The 19,756-nt window shown below is 47.1% G+C and overlaps 1 pseudogene; it reads left to right on the forward strand.

Moving 5' to 3' along the window:
* Positions 1 to 1,603: 1,603 nt before the first annotated feature.
* LOC117834432 (ervatamin-B-like) lies at positions 1,604 to 14,664 on the forward strand (annotated as a pseudogene).
* Positions 14,665 to 19,756: the final 5,092 nt, after the last annotated feature.

Consider the following 19,756-nt stretch of genomic DNA (forward strand, 5'->3'; position numbering starts at 1 on the left):
CCCGTCTACCACACGTACCTTGCCCGGACTTTTGGAATTGCTGATATGCTGGCACAACTAAGACAAACAAGAGACTAGCTGGATGTCAAATTTCATTATAAACTCTATATATACTCCTGTTTCACAATACTAATAGTTACCCCATCACCCTCTACCTTTGTCTATTGCATCTCCAGCCACAGTTACCCCATCACCAACCAATCTCTGGATAATACATCGATTCAGGGTTGTAACACCCTACCTTCAAAATCTACTCAGTCCCCAGCTCCTGGCATGGAAATGAGCCCATATATGCATAACACCTATCTTGCACTTGCCAGCACCCATCCACCTATCTTCGTCTGAGCTCATCTCTTTCTAGCACCCACCTATGCCCATCCCCTTCTTGCATCTCTTGCGGCTGCTGCCACAGGATCCACCGCCATAGACAATTCTCTCGGTAACCCATCAATACTTGGGCTCATGCATCTACACCAGCCAATTGATCTCCCCTGCCTAAATCACGCTGCCACCGCCACCTTACGTAACTGTCCATGCTCTGCCAACCTCAAATATGTTGTCATGCCGCACCACTCACCTTCCCTATAACACCAACTAACAATGATCCCCAAACTCCAAACACTCAAACCCGAACCCTAATCTCGCTGGAGGCTGTAGGGAATGAGGTCGCACAGCCTTTGATTGAAAAATGGAGGATGAAGCAAAATTCAGAAGTGCGGGGCAAGGAAATGCTTGCTGAAATTAGGTGTAGATTTCCTAGACCAATAAGTATTGTGGAATAGAGGAGCAGTACTACACAGTAAAAATATATCATTATTTTGTACATATGATGTAGGCAATAATTGCGACTTTTTTTTTAGGGTCAACGCAGGGGGGGGGGGGACCTACCTGAAATTTCATTGGAGCTGGAAGACCCAGGTGGATTTTCAGAGTTCGTAAGTAAAAGACCTAGGAAAAGACTGATTGCGTAATTACATGGTAAACATTTGGCACCAGATTCAACAACTATTCTTTCCTCCCTCTTCCAGCGGTGGCACCATAGTCTTGCCTCTTCTTTGCAGGTAGCACGCAGACGTCCAAGAGATGGCTCCATGTTCAACACTGTTCCTGTGTTTCCAGAGTTGCCAGGCGCAGAGAAGCACAAAGGTGGTGTAGTGTAGGATGGGAAGATTTGCCGGACGGGGAAGTTCAGTCACCTTGCAGCCTGCAGTGTCAATCTCCATCGACTGCCAGAAGGAACTCCCGAAGGGGCAGGCGAACAGAAGGTGGTCACTGGTTTCCTCCGCCCTTTTGCAGACTTCACAGGTAGCATTGGATAGAACATTCTTCATACGTACGCAGGTTCACCCGGCTCTGGATTCGGTCCTGCACCAGCAGCCAGGTGACGAACTTGACACGCGGAGGCGCCTTGTTCTCCCATACGATTCATGGAAGACGCATGGTGCAGGGCCAATTGCCTGCATCGTGGCCTTGTAGACCGGCCCTGCTCTCATGGTGCCGTCATCGCTCAGCAGCACTGATGCTTTGTAGTCGTCGCCATCTCCCAGCTGGATGTTTTGTAGTAGTTCCTGCATTAGCCGTGGAACAAAGAGCTGGCGCAGATTAGAGCTCAGATTAAGTGCACTTGACGCTTACTCTTTTCTTCCATGTACTATTTTATATCTTTCATTTAGTGTGTAAGATATTAGAACATGGGGTGGTATCAGCACATGGTTGGCGTGGCGGTGAAGTTGTACTATGATTGGAGGGCCACTATCACATGTGCTAGTTAAAGGCCAGACCAACAAGACGTCAACCAGACCATACCGGGCCTCTATATAAAGGAACCCGAACCTAGATAAACGTCCACACCGAAAATGGCTGCAACACTCTTGTCCTCCTCTATGGCTCTCGCTCTGCTTCCACTCCTGCTGCTAGCAGCCGCGTCCATTCCCTCTCTGGCTTCAGCTTCACCTTCCCTCGACCATGGTTTGGATGGCGAGGAGCTGCTGATGCTGGGGAGGTTCCATGGGTGGATGGCGGCGCACGGCCGGTCATACGCCAACGAGGAGGAGAAGCTTCGCCGCCTCAAGATATACCGAAGCAACATGGAGTTGATCGAGGCGGCCAACCAGGATGGCCGGATGAGCTACCAGCTCGGCGAGACACCGTTCACCGACCTCACCAATGATGAGTTCATGGCCCAGTACAGCAGCAATCTGTTGTCCTCGGTGCCGCCGGAGGAGGAGATGATCAGGACTCGCGCTGGCCCCGTCCATGAGGGAGGTGGCCATGGCGGTGATCTCCCTCTCGCCGCCGGTAAGGAGCCACCGCGACCCGCGTCCTACCAACCTGACATCATTGCCGGCCAGCATTGATTGGAGGATGATGGGCGTCGTGACGGCAGCCAGGAATCAAGGCGCTTGCGGTAAGTATGCCAGTGACATCCAAAGCCATGCATGCGTGAAAATTTACTGGTGCAAGTGTCTACGTGCTTGAAGGGTCTTGCTGAGCGTTCGCGTCGGTGGCGACGATGGAGAGCGCACAGGCAATACGCACACGAACAGTGCCTTCACTCCAGTCGGAACAGCAGCTGGTAGACTGCGACGGGTACGGCTAGACTTGTCACTGGATTTGCATTATCCATAGTCCATTTGAACTATTTTATCCTTAGACTCTATTGGACTGCATCATATTGGTTAGGTCCAAACCTAACACAGACTTGGTTGATCCCTTTCCATCACCATCTCTAGGTACGACCTAGGCTGCCGTGGCGGCTTTTTGGGCAATGCATTCCGATGGGTGATCCAGATCGGGGGCATCATCTGGGCCCCGTTGTACCCCTACATCGGTATGTCTGGTATGTGCCAGAGATTCAAGCCTGCTGCGGTTAGGCTTCGGAGCTACCGGTGGGTTGTGCCCAACGAGGTGTCGCTCATGCAGGCCGTGGCGCAGCAGCCCGTCGCGGTCACCATCTGACGCGAGCAACCCCTGTTTCCAGCATTACTACGTATAAATTGTATACAGATCCCAAAATAAATATTCTCGTTTTGTTGTGTTCCTAATGAGTCATAGTTCTGTACAAAATATGTATGCTCAAGCTACTCACTACGGGAAACCTCAAAGTTGCCGAGTGTAATTGCTTTGCCGAGTGTATTATTGCGGGCACTCGGCGAAGGACCGGTTTGCCGAGTGCAATCCTAGAAACACTCGGCAAACATAATACACTCGGCGAAAACACGATTTGCCGAGTGCCACCAAAAAAACACTCGGCAAACACCCACGGGGCACTCGGCAAAGATGGGGCACTCGGCAAAGTCTTGAGCACGTGACTTCCACGTGCCGCGCTGGGCCGCCGCCGTGACGGACATTAGGCTTTGCCGAGTGTCGACGGGGGGCACTCGGCAAACTTGGAGTTTGCCGAGTGTCTCCATGGGCACTCGGCAAATATGCGAGTGTGCCGAGTGTCTCGGTGGGGCACTCGGCAAACCTGAGGGGTTGACGAGTGTTTTTTGGCACACTCGGCAACAAAAAAAAAACCCTCCTCCCACTAGTGTGCCGAGTGTTGCGAAACGTTTCCCCCGAGTCCAGTGCGGCCACGCGTGCGCCGCGCCCCCTGACGCGGCCGGCCACCACCAGGGCTCCCGCTCTCCGAGCCCTTTGCTCTTCTCCCTATCTCCCCCGCCACTTATTGCAGCCGCCTCGCGCACGGCACGCCGAAAGCTCGCGTCCTGTCAGTGGCCTCGAGTAGCGTTCCCAGTGCACAGCGGGACGGAACGAAGCCCGACCGCTGCGAGATTTCAAACCTTGGATTGCGGCTGCTGCGAGATTTCAAACCTTGGACTGCGGCCGCGTTAGGGGATGCCTGAGTGCGCTAGTATGCCGAGTGCTAAAAAGGACACTCGGCAAACCTACTAGTTTGCCGAGTGTCGTGATGGGACACTCGGCAAACCTATTAGTTTGCCGAGTGTTGTGATGGGACACTCGGCAAAGTGGCAAGTATGCCGAGTGCTAGAGGGAACACTCGGCATACTTTAGGGTTTGCCGAGTGTTTTTTGACACACTCGGCAAAAGTAATTTTTTTTCCCTCCTCCACCCTCCAAACTTTTTACACTCCACATGTATGGCATTTGGCAATGCATGGTAGAAGGTGGACTATTTATTGACCTGTTTGCTATATTTAATCAATTAATTTTATTTAGAGTAATTTTTTGATTTAAGTCAAATTTGAACTGCAGGTGATTGGAATAATGGAATAATATGAGTGGAAAAATCATATTCATGTTAGTGAGTCCAAATTGAGGTCTCACCCAGAAAATGAAAAGAAATTTTGAACATTTTGTTAAGGAAACACGACTACGAACGTGTGGCCAAATGATTGTTTAATTCTCAAAAATACAAACAAAGTTTGAAAATCACGAGATTTTGCAAGATGCTATGATTTCATATGCAGAGGCCATGGTAAAAAATTGACAAGGTTTCGCACAAGTTTTAACATATGATGTTTAGAATTCGAAGCATCTCCGGAGAGGATTCGTAGAAGTTGGAAGGATCCAGTAAGATTTTGAGACGAATCGATACTTGAATTTGTCATTGAGTCCCAATTTATTTTTATAGGCTATAGAGAACATAGATTGGTTCATGTCAAATTTTGAGAATTTTTCGGATCCGTTTGGTAATTTTTATTCATTAATTGCACGTATATGAATTTAATAGATATAAATTTAATATGAGCTATAAATCCATGAAATAATGGAATAATATGACTTAAAAAATGAAATACGCAATGTTTAGTGAATTTGACAAGGTTTTTGCAAACTTTACATACTTTTAATTAATAAAACCAGTTTGGACATGAAATAATAGTACCTATTTGCCGAGTGTCACGGGATGGCACTCGGCAAAGAGCCTATTTGCCGAGTGTCAACCCTGGGACACTCGGCAAATGTCGCCGCGGTCCACCTGTCAGCCGCAGTTTGAAATCCGAAAAAAAAATTTAAAACAATAAAAAAAATTGTTTGCCGAGTGCTCCTGATCTAGCACTCGGCAAAGCCTTTGCCGAGTGCTAGATCAGGAGCACTCGGCAAAGCGGGCACCCCCACCACACTTAGCGCATCACGCGCCTCACGCGGACAAGCACAGGCACAACACGCACACGCCCACGCCCGCCCGGCCCCCCGCGCCCGCTCCGCCGCCCGGCCCGCGCCGTCGCCGCTCGCCCGCGCTGCCCCGCGCCGGGACCCGGGCGCCAGCCGTCGGCCCCCCGGCCTCCCCCGCGCCGTCGCCGGCCGCCCGCGCGCGGCCGCGCCCGCTCCGACCTGCCCAGGCCGCCCCCGGCCGGCCGCCCGTGCCGGCCCCCCGCGTCCGCTCCGGCCAGCCCCGGCCGCCCCCGTCCGGCCGCGGCACCGGCCCCCGGCCACCCCCGCTCCTCTGTTCGTGGCCGTCGCCCCTCCGTCACCCCTCCGGTAAGTTGCTATGCCGCTACACATCATAAATTAGAGTAGGCATGAAATTAGAAATTAGAAAATGTTGAAAAGACTAGAGAGGTGGTAGGATGTGGTAGGATTTATTTTAGAAATTAGAGGCATGAATTTAGAAAATTAGAGAAGAAGGAAGAGTGGAAATTAGAAAATGTTGAAAAGAATAGAGGTGTGGTTGGTTGTGGTTGTGGTTGTTGGCCATCGTGCTAACTCTTTGGTGAGATTATGGTTGTCGGCTATCATGCCGTTTATTATGTTGCAGGTTTTGGAAACCTCCCCGTGCAGGGGAGTTGCTGCCGAAATTTTGACTTAAACAGTGCTCTGTTTCTTTTGTTGCAGGAGAGGCTTACAAGGACCGTCCTCGACTTGTCACTTTGCAGGATAGCAAGGTGAGGCATGCTACACCTCTCTTTTCGTATAATGTTCGTATATCACGTAACCTAGTTAGGCATCTCCGGTTCGAAAGAGATACGTTTGGAAATATGCAGATCTTTGCATATCTATAATCGTATCTGTTTCGAATTGTCCACGTTTTTTGGACAGCCGGAGGATGTGTAGGTGGGTTTAGTATCCAGGTATATTCCGGTTCGAGATAGAGTTTCGGCAGCACCTTCCTGTTGTTCTCCAGATACACAATCTCCTGTCAAGGACGTGTATTTGGAGAACAGCGGGGAGGTGCTGCCGAAATTTTATCTCGGGTCAGAGTAGACCATGGATACTAAACCCACCTACACATTCTCGAGTGGGATTAGGACCTATCTTTACCTAGTAGACAATATAGGAACGTGTATATGTAATGTGAATTTTGTATTACTCGCTTAAATGGTAGAGGATGGAGGATCGTCAGTGGATGTACACGGGTCGCAGTAGTCAGAATACGTTGACCAATGAATGGATTGACAAGACGGATGCTTTCTTGGAACGGGCATTTGCAAGTGTCAAAGGAGCTCGATCGACTTGGTGTCCGTGCAACAAATGTGGAAACATGCGTCGGCAAACCAAGCTAGACATGGGCAAACATCTTGTGAAGAATAGATTTACGTCAGACTACACCAGGTGGACCTACCATGGTGAATCTGACCGTGGGAGAGAGGAGGTCCTGAGACAACGCATCGAGGAATTTGATGATGATGCCAGGGTGGGAGACATGTTAAATGACTACCATGAAGCACACTTCGAAGAAGCACGTAGGGAGGAGGAGCCAGAGGCTACCGCTAAGGCTTATTACGAAATGTTGTCTGCGGCATAGCAACCCCTTCACGGCCATACCAAGGTTTCTCAACTAGATGCCATTGCACGCCTAATGGTTGTGAAGTCTCAGTTTAGTTTGAGTCGAGACGCGTTTGATATTATGTTGACAGTTTTTGGAAGCCTGCTCCCGGTTGGTCACATCTTGCCAAAGAGCATGTATGAGGCACAGAAACTCCTTCGTGCACTTAAGATGCCATACGAGCATATACATGCTTGCCCGAAGGGATGCATCTTATTTAGGAAAGAGTATGCGGAAGCAAAATACTGTGTGAAGTGCGAATCGTCTAGGTTTCTGGAGGTAGACTGTGGTGACGGTCAGAAAAAGCAGCTCGCAATTCCTGTGAAGGTTCTACGGTATCTTCCTTTCATACCGAGGATCCAACGGCTTTTCATGACTGAAGAATCCGCGAAATAGATGACATGGCACAAAAATGGCTGTCACTATAATCCTGAGAAGCTGGTACACCCATCCGATGCTGAAGCCTGGAAAAGCTTTGATGCGATTTATCCTGCAAAAGCTCTAGAGGCCCGTAACGTACGCGTTGCGTTGGCAACTGATGGGTTCAATCCTTATGGAATGGCGGCCGCCCCGTACACCTGTTGGCCCATTTTTGTTATCCCCCTGAATCTCCCCCCCCGGCGTCCTATTTCAATGACATAATATATTCTTGTCGTTGATAATTTCAGAGCATCCGGGGAATAATATGAGTGTGTACATGGAGCCTCTGATTGATGATTTGCTCCGTGCTTGGGAGGAAGGGGTATAGACATATGACCGATCCACAAAGACAAACTTCAAGATGCATGTTTGGTACCAGTACTCACTGCATGACTTGCCGGCATATGGGATTTTCTCCGGATGGTGTGTTCACGGGAAGTTCCCATGCCCAGTATGTAAAGCATCTTTAACGTTCATTTGGTTGTCGAAAGGTGGCAAATATTCTTCGTTCGACAAACATCGACAATTCCTCCCTCCTGACCATCCATTTAGACGAGACATCAAGAACTTTACCAAAGATGTTGTAGTTACAGCCCCCACACCGCCGATGATGACAGGGGCCGTAGTTCGTGCTCAGTTAGATGCTCTCAAGGTCAATAATGAAGAAGGTGGTTTTTTGGGATATGGCGAGCAACATGCTTGGACGCAGAAGTCATGCTTGTGGAAGCTTCCCTATTTTGATGATCTTCTTGTTCCACATAACATTGATGTAATGCACACGGAAAAAAATATCGCCGAGGCAATTTTTGGTACAATAATGGACATTCCTGACAAGACAAAGGATAACGCAAAAGCTAGAGTGGATCAAGCGACATTGTGCAACAGACCACAGCTAAACATGGCGCCTCCAAGAGCTGGCAAGTCGTGGAGGAAGCCTAAGGCCAATTTCGTTCTGACAAGGGCCCAAAGGAGGGAGGTTCTAGAATGGTTCCAAACGTTAATGTTCCCTGATGGCTATGCAGCGAACTTGAAGAGGGGAGTGAATTTAGCAACTATGCGAATCAACGGGCTCAAGAGTCATGATTACCATATATGGCTTGAGCGCCTACTTCCGGTGATGGTTCGAGGCTATGTCCCTGAGCATGTGTGGCAGGTGCTAGTGGAGTTGAGCAATTTCTTCCGTCGGCTTTGTGCGAAGGAGTTATCTCGTACTGTGGTTGCAAAAATGGAAAGAATGGCGCCTGTGTTGCTCTGTAAGTTGGAGAAGATCTTTCCTCCAGGCTTCTTCAATCCAATGCAGCATATGATTCTACACCTACCGTATGAAGCACGAATGGGGGGGCCTGTGCAGGGTCGTTGGTGCTACTCAATTGAGAGATGTCAAAAGGTTCTTCGAACTAAATGTAAGAATAAGTGCAAAATTGAAGCATCCATTGCAGAGGCATACATTCTGGAGGAGGTGTCAAACTTCACATCGAAATACTACGCTGACAACTTTCCTAGCGTGCATAATCCACCTCCTCGTTACAATGCCAGCGAAGATGAATTAAGCCTTAGCATTTTCCGAGGGCAACTTGGAAGTGCAAGTGGTGCGATCCGCAAGACCCTAAACCATGAAGAGTGGCGCTCTATCATGCTGTATGTGTTGACCAACCTATCTGAAGTGGAGCCGTACATGATGTAAGTTCTCATAAACTTGTTTCGACGTAGTCACGGTATCTCTTGCCTAAACGTATCTTTCTCGTTGCTATAGGCAATTTCATCATCAATTCTGGCGTAAATCAAGGCAACCGTACCCGCACGAAGCTGAGACTCTTCTTAAAGAGGGTGCGGGAAATGGAATGCCCGATTTCATTTCTTGGTTCAAACAGAAGGTACAATTTCATTTCTTCGAACATTCTCGTTCTCGTACATATGATTAATATAATGAACTGCCCTGTTTGAACTTGCAGGGCCGAACCGATGCGTCTATGAATGTCGAGTTGAGACAGGTTGCCGATGGCTGTGACTATAGGGTCAGGTCGTTTGCCGGTTATGACGTCAACGGATATAGGTTTCACACAACAAGGCACGAGCAGAGTCGGCCCAATCGAAGAACCACAAATACCGGAGTTTTCACACCAGGCTCCGATGGGGTCGAGTAGTACGGAAGAATTGAAGAAATATACGAACTCACTTTTCATGGGTGCAAACCTCTTAATCCAGTTATATTCAAATGCTATTGGTTTGATCCATCTGTCGTGAGACGGGCCCCTAACCTTGGGCTAGTAGAAATTCGACAGTCATCCAGGTTACCAGGAGACGATGTCTATATTGTGGCTCAACAGGCCACGCAAGTTTATTATTTGTCATACCCGTGCCAAACCGACAGCCGTCTTAAGGGTTGGGATGTTGTGTACAAGGTATCACCACACGGTAAACTACCTGTACCAAACAATAAAGATTACAATATAGACCCCGACACGTACGAAGGAGAGTTATTCCAAGAAGATGGGCTCGAAGGGAGTTTTGTGATAGATTTAACCGAAGCGATTGGAATGGAAGTAGACAACGAGAGGGTTGCTGCAGAGGACGGTGGAGACGAGGTTCAGAATGTGAAGGACTTAGAATTACTTCAACGATTACAGTTAGCTAATGACAGTGATGATGACATTCCTTCTTCGAAGCACGAGCTTGACTATATCGACACGCGTGATAGTGATGATGAGACTTATGATCCAGCTAATCCCGATCATGATGATTATTTCTAATACATGTATGATTCGTACTAATTTAGTTATAATTTAATTATAATTTGCATATCTTTGTAATTATGTGTTGTTTGCCTATGCTGACTCGTGTACTCTTTTTAATTGTAGGTCATTGAGCAATGGTGGGCGGTATGAGGAAGCTCACGTCGATTTGCGAGAGACTGGCCGCGTCAGGGACTGGTTCAGGGTCAGGGTCATATTCAGGGAGCGGTCGAGGGAGGCGTCGAGGCAGGCCTCGACGTAGGGTTGAGGAGGAGGAGGAGGTGGTCCAGAGGCCTCGAGGGAAGGGTAAAGCGGCGAGGCCCCCGTCGCCTGAACCTGAGGTGGAGGAGGAGGAGGAGGAGGAGGTACCTTCCGCTCACGCCTCTGGGGACGAGGAGGAGGAGGAGGCGGAGGAGGAGGAGCAGCAGGAGCAGGAGGGGGACGGGGAGGCAGGGGATGCCCAGTCCAAGATATGGTTGCGAGGTCCCTCATCCCTCCCGAAGCGACCGATACCTGAGCATTTATGCTCGCTGATTAAACCGGTTGGGACCAAGTAAGTAACTTTAAATATTCTTAATATTGTTCTTATGTTGAAAGTTACAAAAACTAATAATTCATATTAATGACTTGTGCAGGAGTTGGATTAAGCTCAGTGGGGGTGACCACAACCGTAAGGCCAACGGGATCCTTGGCCTTTTGTGCAGGCTTCACTTCCCTGGCTTGGTGGTGTACGCCGGACAGCAGCAGCCGGCCTACACGTGGGACCACTACGTCGCCGCCCCCGACGTCCCTGATCGTCAATAGAGATGATTCCCCAACATAGCGGAGCGGGTCAAGGCCGAGCTGTGGGTAAGTACTCCTCGTACTAAATTGCTCAATACATCACCTACTTTCGACATTCTTGAAATAATAACTGTATACGCGTGTATATGCAGGATTTCTATAGATGCCAGGAGGGGTTCGAGGCCAAGGCGAAGGCCATCTGTGATGTAGCCGCCAAGAAGCTCGTGAAGGACATGCATTACGAGGCGCGCATCCAGGCCATCATCAAATTCCACACTCAATACAGACAGATGAAGGTTAGAAAAGAGGAGGCAAGAACACTGAACATGACTAAGGACCAATTCATGAGGGTAAGTAAAGAACGTTGATGCTTACTATTTAAGATTAATTAGGCTCATTTTCTTTTTCATATGTCACACGCTTGATGATGTAGGTGCCTCCGTGGTGGTGTCGTGCGCATATGCCGTGCTGGGAGAGGATGGTCGACGTGTGGTTGGAGCCCGGGTGGTTGGAGAACCACCTTGCTTGCCGGCAGCGGCGTTTGCAGATGCCAACTGCACCACACCATCAAGGCAGCCTAAGCCTTGATGAATATAGAGAAAAATGGGTACGCAACTTCAATTCTTTATTGTAACGTTCAGTTCTACGTAATTTTTAATGATTTTGTATTTTGCCGCAGTCGGCGTCACATGATGGCCGACCTTGCTCCCAGCTCAAGGCATGGGTCCTCTCCAAAAAGGGCAAGGCGACGGCTGATATAGATTTCAACCCAGACGATCCCGTCCGAGGCGTACAGCCACCCTAGCATACACAGCCGCGTCAGCGAGTATACAAAGATGGCTAGGGAGGTTCACGGGCCAGACTTCGATCCGAGCTCCAAGGACATTGATGGAGAAATCGTGATGAGGGTGGGAGGAGGCAAGAAGCATGGCCGATATTGGATTGGCGACGGCGTCATCGACACGGCCTCTACTCCCACTCTCTCCCAGATCCGAGCTAGGAGCACGGACTCGAGCCCCGGGATATGGCCACGACCCACCGTTGCACAGTTCCAGATGGATGCTCTACAGGTTCTTTCTCTTCCATTCATCGTTCGTTTGTTGTTATAATTTATCTTTGCATTATAACATTGCAATGAAATATTGTAGGCCCAGGTGGAAGAAGCAAGGAAGAAACAAGAGGAGATGGCGGCGCAGACGGAGGAAATGCGGCGGAGGATGGAGGAGGAAAACCGGATTAGGATGGAGCAGATGTTCCATTACATGCAGAACTTTGCTTCGAGCATGGGACAGTCTTTGCCTCCACCACCGCTGATGATGTTCCCTCCGCCTCAGCCACCCACGACTACTCCTGTGAGTCACTTGACACATTGTGCTTAAAATTCAATACTTTAATTTTGACAACTTTAGATGTTAGTTCAGAATGTCCTATCCTATGTGCAGAATCAATCGGCGGCTTTGAATAATGAAGATCAAGATTTATCGCAGTGGTCTCCTTGGCCTCCACGGAACTAGACTTGGTTGTGAACTTGGTTGAAACTAAATTGTGACTTGAACTTGGATTTATGGATTGTTTTGTGCTTATGTTGAATTATGCATGTGACATTTATGTATAATGTTTCTAATGGTGGTTGTGAATTATGCCTGTGATTGTTTATATATAATGTTTCTAATGATGATGTGTATTATGAATTGAGAGGGGTCCGTTATACGTGACAAAATGGGAGAAAAGGGGGGTTCTGGGCACTTTCCCGAGTGTTACACTCGGCAAAGAGGGGCCTTTGCCGAGTGTTTTGGCTTTAACACTCGGCAAACATGGGCACTTTGCCGAGCACTTTGCCGAGTGCTGACACTCGGCAAAGCCCTGGTGTTTTGCCGAGTGCCTCCCGTCTGGCGCTCGGCAAACCTGCCGTTAAACCCGACGCCGTCATCGCGTATTTCGCCGAGTACATCTTTTCGTCGAGTGTTTTTTGGCCGTCGGCAGAATGTTTGCCGAGTGCTCGCATTTTGACACTCGGCAAACTAGGCTTTGCCGACAGGAAATTTGCCGTGTGCTCTTTGCCGAGTGTTTTTGGGCTTTCGCCGAGTGCCTGTGGCACTCGGCAAAGCTTCTGGTTCCCGTAGTGACTATTGTAGATCGTTTGCGAAACTAATTTTCTTAGCTTCCTTGTATCATTTATATTCCAGATCTGTAACTTGAACTCGTGGAATATATGTGTTTTCCCACTGTTTTGGATTTATTCCTTGTTTGCTGATTGAATCTTGAAAAGTTCATAGTAAATAGCAGAAAAATGATAAAATGTTGGAACTACATTTGTTAGACTAGTTTTCCTGTACAGAACCTCCGAAAAATTTTCTCCATGTCTTCATTGCCGGCACTTAGCCCAGAACGCCTTGCACTGTTGCACAGTCCGCAACTAACTCTTCTCTTCTACTCTTTTTGCACGGAAGTTCCCTGAAATCATATCAGAAGTCTCAAATTATTACACACGCCATAGCTTTTCGTTGTACACCTCAGAAGCCCTCGAGAAGTAAAATTGACCATAATTTAGCCGTGTAATCGGCCAATGCCACATCAAATAGTCAAATCAAGTAGTAAGCATTTGCCAGATCAAGTATTCTGCATCTCAAGTAGGAGTTAACAAAAGCAGCAAATGCATTTCTTCCAATGTGACGGAAAACATAAATAAGCCGGATTCTCCAAGCAAGTGTAGCCCCTGTGATAGATCATGCAACGGAAAAAATATATCATTTGGTCATACCTGAGAATTGGGATGGGATTTTGGGAGGGATACATGTATTTGTAACCAGTTCGTTCCTTCACATATTGTGGTCGTCGGTGGCATGGTGCAGCTGGGTTTTGCCATCCTATTTTCGATAGAAAAAACAAGATCATTTAACATATGTGCACAGGTATATGCATGTATACATTAGCTTCTAAACCGTAAAAGAACTTGAATTAGTGTGTATCATGGCTGGCGAAGGGATGCGGCTGATGGACTCCGTGCTTGCGTCGTCGTGCATTGATTGGAGGATGATGGCCGTCGTGACGGCAGCCAAGAATCAAGGCGCTTGCGGTAAGTATGCCAGTGACATCCAAAGTCATGCATGCGTGAAAATTTACTGATGCAAGTGTCTACGTGCTTGAAGGGTCTTGCTGGGCGTTCACGTCGGTGGCGACGATGGAGAGCGCACAGGCAATACGCACACGAACAGTGCCTCCACTCCTGTCAGAACAGCTGCTGGTAGACTGCGACGGGTACGGCTAGACTTGTCACTGGATTTGCATTATCCATAGTCCATTTGAACTATTTTATCCTTAGACTCTATTGGACTGCATCATATTGGTTAGGTCCAAACCTAACACTGACTTGGTTGATCCCTTTCCATCACCATCTCTAGGTACGACCTAGGCTGCCGTGGCGGCTTTTTGGGCAATGCATTCCGATGGGTGATCCAGATCGGGGGCATCACCTGGGCCCCGTTGTACCCCTACATCGGTATGTCTGGTATGTGCCAGAGATTCAAGCCTGCTGCGGTTAGGCTTCGGAGCTACCGGTGGGTTGTGCCCAACGAGGTGTCGCTCATGCAGGCCGTGGCGCAGCAGCCCGTCGAAGTCACCATCTGACGCAAGCAACCCCTGTTTCCAGCATTACTACGGCGGCGTGTACGACGGAAGGTGCTTCTGGAACGGCGTCTACATCGGTGGGGCGTGCGGGACGGCGCCGAGTCACGCGATAGCCATCGTCGGCTACGGGACCAAGCCGGGCGGAACCAAGTATTGGATCGGCAAGAACTCGTGGAGTGGGAGTTGGGGTGACAAAGGTTTCGTTTACCTCCTCAGGGACTCTGCACGCGTAGGAGTGTGCGGCGTTGCTCAGCAAGCGCGCTACCCTATCATCTGATCATCCCAGTCGCCAAATCGCCACGCACCTCATATGTTTGCCTCCATGTGCTTGCATTCATGTTTTCACCATACCTTGCTGTTTACTCATGTATACTCCATTGTTGCAGTATGAATGCTACATGTGTATACGCGTACTGTATGTTTGTACTTTATACATGTATCATCGTAAGGGTTAGGATGCTACACATGCATCCTTGCCTATGAATAAATACTCTTTGTATAATGGACGTCCAACTTATAAGATGTCTGGAAAATAGGATCTATATATCTAGGTCATAGGTGTCGTCCGACCGATTCCACTACTACAGAACATGTTATCTGTGCTAGCCAAAAGCGCACCAGCACGGAAAACTGTTGTGTCAATCATAAGTATTTTTACCTGAAGGTTATACACAGAAGTAAAGTAAATGTGGAAGAATACACAGAGAACAAGTATGGAAATTCATTCACTTTAGAGTACAATGCAATTTCCCATTGTGTGGCTGCTGAATCACGTGGCCTCGAGAGGCCTCCGGACAATAAGAGAAGTTTCAATTTCAAGTAGCGTTGAAGGGAGGCATACAATTGAAGGACTCGAAGGGCAACAAGAGGGGTTGAATGCGAGCCGATTCAAATTTTCTCCAAGAACTTCAGCTAAAAACCCACAAGCCTCTCTTCTAGCAAAATCAAGTCCACTTAGCTATGCACAAGCTAATAGACCTAGGAATGATGCTAGGAACCCAATTTGAGAATAGCGGAAGCAAGAAAAACTCCAAACAAGCTCCGGAAGACAAACTTTGAAAACCAACATCTCTGTGCGGAAAAATTCGGAGGAACCTTCGGAAAATTCCGGATGTGCGAAAATTTCTGGAGGTCCGGAGATTTCCGGAATTATGTCAGGAGGTTTCCGGAATTCCAAAACAGCCTGCGCGAAGATGGTAGAAAAATCTGAAACGGGGTCAAACGACCTCCAAAAATCACAAAATTTGAACCATAGCTTCACATCTTAGTAAAGAAGCTTCTCCTATGAAAGCATCCCCAAAAGATTTGCCAATCAAGAAGAATTCCAAATCTTGTGAAGAACTCTATTTTCTCAACCCCAAAACTTGAATCGATCCGATCTTTGAACTCGTGATGTTTCAATTAAATCCCTTCGGTGGAAAGGTTCAACTCACATCCTAGTTCATTTTCAAACAACTGGATTGATTTAAAACTTCCCACAAAACATGAATCGACCAAAAATGTGAAGGCAGCGGAGAGGAAGAAGCAAAAACGTGAAGAACACAAACGCAAATTGCAAATCCAAACGGGATGCAACAAGATAGCATGAAATAGATTTTTGGATTACTTCACCATGTCTGGTTACAAGCCACTCCTTAGCACAATCAAAGCTAGGATGGCAACAAGATCAAACAAAGATCCACTCTTCTCTCCCTCTCTCCCTCTACCAAAGACTCTCACAAAACATATGAGTAGCCTACCACCAACAAGCCTAAGGAGATGGCTGCCCCAACAGCCCCTCCTCATATATATAGACATTTGGCAAATGTCCAAATACCCTTACATTAAGCATACAACCCAAATATCTCTAGGGGTAAAATTGTCTAACTTTTTCCTCGTACATTCGATGGACCCGACACCTTCACGACTTAGCTTCGTCTTGTCACAAGCTTCGCGATGGTACCACGTGTGCTCCAACTCGATCCGTCCAGCCGCACCAAACTCGCCCCCGGTTTTGAGGCCCAAACCGGCAAACCTGCCTGCGCGGTGGTTTTGAGGCCCAAACCACCCAAACCCTCTGCACGCCTACCTGGCGCGACTCACCCCCGATTTTGAGGTCAAACCGGTCAAACCCTCTGCACACCCTCCTGGCATGACTCACCCCTGGTTTTGAGGTCAAACCGGTCAAACCCTCTTGCATGCCCCGCAAGCCATGACTCACCGATGTCGACGCGTGTCCAGCCTCTGCCAAGCCTTTGACGCCTCCAAGTCTTTCGCTCCTGGCTCTCGGGCCGCCTATTCGACTCGCCTCCATCCCGCTTGACTCGACCGACGCCATCTCCATCCCGTCCATGTACTCTTGCTCTTCCGTGCACCATGTGGATCGCCCATGACTCTGCCCGGACTCCTCGGGTCCCTCGATCCAAGCCTACTCATGTCCACCCTTCACAACCCTAGTACATCAGCATGGACCTTTCGCGCTTGACCATCACCTCATGCCGTGGACCGCCATGTCGCATCCTACACCTGCACATTACAAGCCAAGAGACACAACACACAAGATATGTTTTATACAAACACCGCAACACAACTCACACCTCCAGTTAGCCGTTAGCTTAAGCAAGTGCATATGGAATATGGACTTAACCGGTAAAGCCTGAAATCATCTAGTCAATCACTCATCACAGATAGACCAAGGCACATCTCAACTTGGTCTCTCAGTCTCCCCTTTGATAAGTGCATTGACAAAAGATGATTTGAAAGCAAAAGAGAACTCATTCAAGTACCCAAAAGACAAGTAAGAGCAAACACAAGGCCACTTGAAATGAGAAGGGATTATGCAAGCTCCAAACAAAAAACTTTCAGTTCCTAAAGAAAAAGGGCAAAGAGTTAACACAACTGAAAAGTCAAGCGAAAGACACAAGAGCTCCATGCATCCCAAAACCTTCAAACACATTTCAACAATTGTCAAACGCTCATCACTATCAAATCAAGATTCATATTAACTTGATTTCTCAATCTCCCCCTTGATGAGTGTGTTGACAACATTCAAGCACAAAGAAATGGTTTGAGAGGCAAAAGTCAAAAATCTCATTCAAGTGATCGAAAGCTAAATAAAAACATAGATCAAAGTCACTTGAGATGAGAAAAACCATAAAAGCTAAGTTGTGAAACCAATTAGGCAAACCTCCCATTCAAGTGATCGAAAGCCATAAAAGCTATGATTAAAGTCACTCGGCATGAGAAGACATGGGCAACGGCTCGACACAACCGAGATAAATAACACATGATCCCTCAATAAGAGGTAGAAAGAGCTCAACACCAATCATGTGAAGGTTGAAAACACATGATCCCTCAAGAAGAGGTAGAAAGGGCTCAACACCAATCATGTGACGATCGAAATCTCAAACCAAATGCCGGTTCCTCAAGAAGATGTAAAATCTCAACACAACAAGCAAAAGAGCAAAAGAGAGCACAAAACTCACAAGCTCGCCCTGACACATGCACTCCCCCTGGAAACATGCCACAATGAAATGCATGCACAAGAGCAAAAGAATGCATGCTCCCCCTCAAATGCAACACTCCCTATTAAATGCAAGACTCCCCTTAAATGCAAACACAAGATTCACGTGGGAGCACAAAATGCATCCCATGAGGTGTACAACCTACCAAACTTCTTAAATATATCACAAAGCACTTGCAAAGTCTACAAGTGAGATAATACAAGCAGGTAGATCATAAAGAGCAATTGCATCGCCATAAAGAGGATATTATGATATAAGCAAAATACGAAGCAAGCTGTCAAGTTTTGCAGTTCATAAAAGTATCACCACATGAGCAAGCACCTAGTCATGAGTCACTCAAGCAAGAAGTAAACAAGGCCATCAGAGCTCATACAAGGAAGATACATTCTGAACAAGAGATCATTGCAAACACCCATATATGCATCACAAGTCATGTCAAGGCTTGTCGAAACCATGTGCCTACTTGTTTTGGTAGACATCATGTAACAACTAAGCAAGCAAGGATATCAACATTAAGCACAAAAACTTGGTGAATTACTGATTTTTTCTTATCATCATTTTTCATCATTCACATTAAACAAGTTACATGAAGTGCCTTTGCGGCACAAAGAAGCCATGCTTCCCCAAGGAATGCATCATGGGCTAAACATTTGCAATGATACCTAGATCTTTGATCCAATTGAAAAGAACATGAATTCCAAGTAGAAGCTAAACATGGAGCTAGCATTCAAGAAAGAGTAATGCATAAATAGGTAGCTAGTCATGGGTGATAAGCATTTCAGAATTCATTATTCAAGATGAACATTTGATTCATGAAAGCATTTAGCTCAACATGGTTATATGACAATATCATCAAGAGCATATGCTGCACATTGCTACATAATCACCAACCAATGCACTAGCTCACAAATAGCATAAGGAAATGCTAAGGATATATAGAAGAAGCTCATCTAGTGCAAAATGTACAAGGTGCAATATGGTACAGATACAATGCGATGCTAAAAGAGACGGGGTTCGACTAAAATCAAGAAAGCTCATGAGGGGTCAAACCAATCTAGGAAAAGCTTCGTAGCAAAAGAAGAACTGCCAAGGATCCCAATTGAGTACCATAGAAAAGATACCAATTGAAGGATCAAAAATTGATATCACTTGAAGAAAATGAAATCCAATTGAAAGATCAAATGTGATACCAATTAAAAGATCAAAAGCAGATCTCAAAAATCAAAGCAAGTCCTTGGTCCAAACTCCCCCTCGAATGAAGCTGAACTCCCCCTCAACCAAAGACACCTAGCAAAAAAAAGCTAGAAAAAGAAGGGGCAAAAGAAAAGCTCTAACTCCAATAAAAAAGCAGAGAAAATGCAACCCAAAGACAAGACAGCCCAAAAGCAAGATAAACCCCAATTCATGTCACACAATGCAATGATGATACAAATGAGAGGAATTAAAGTATTGCAACATGATTCTACATTTATGAATAAAAGATTGGGCAAGCAAACATGTCAATAAGGTGCAAAGGACTATACAAAGATACTAAGCTAAAATGATACCAAATGAACAATATGCCATACCCGATACAAAAACTAAGCTAAAGCATGGCACGATGTTCATGTGGATCATCCACCAAGATATATTAAAAAGCTAGCATGACAAGATATACATGAAGATCACACATGCTAACATGAAAAGGTGGCTAGCCTACCATGGTATATTCATAGCATGATACAAGTATAAATCCACAAGTGAGTAGTATACACGAAAGGAAAAACTCACTATACAAGTGTACATCCAAATGGTGTGGAGAACCGTCAAGTCTTGATCACCTCAAGCAAAAGATTCAAGTCCCTTCGAGCTCATGTCCTCCACCCGCATCCCCGTACCTACACATGAGGGGACAAAGAAGACTGAGTCTTGGATCCCAAAGGGTTAGCAAGCATATACTTGGGAATCCAAAACTTAGTCACA

Source organism: Setaria viridis, chromosome 8, assembly GCF_005286985.2.
Source record: "Setaria viridis chromosome 8, Setaria_viridis_v4.0, whole genome shotgun sequence".
Lineage (NCBI taxonomy): Eukaryota > Viridiplantae > Streptophyta > Magnoliopsida > Poales > Poaceae > Setaria > Setaria viridis.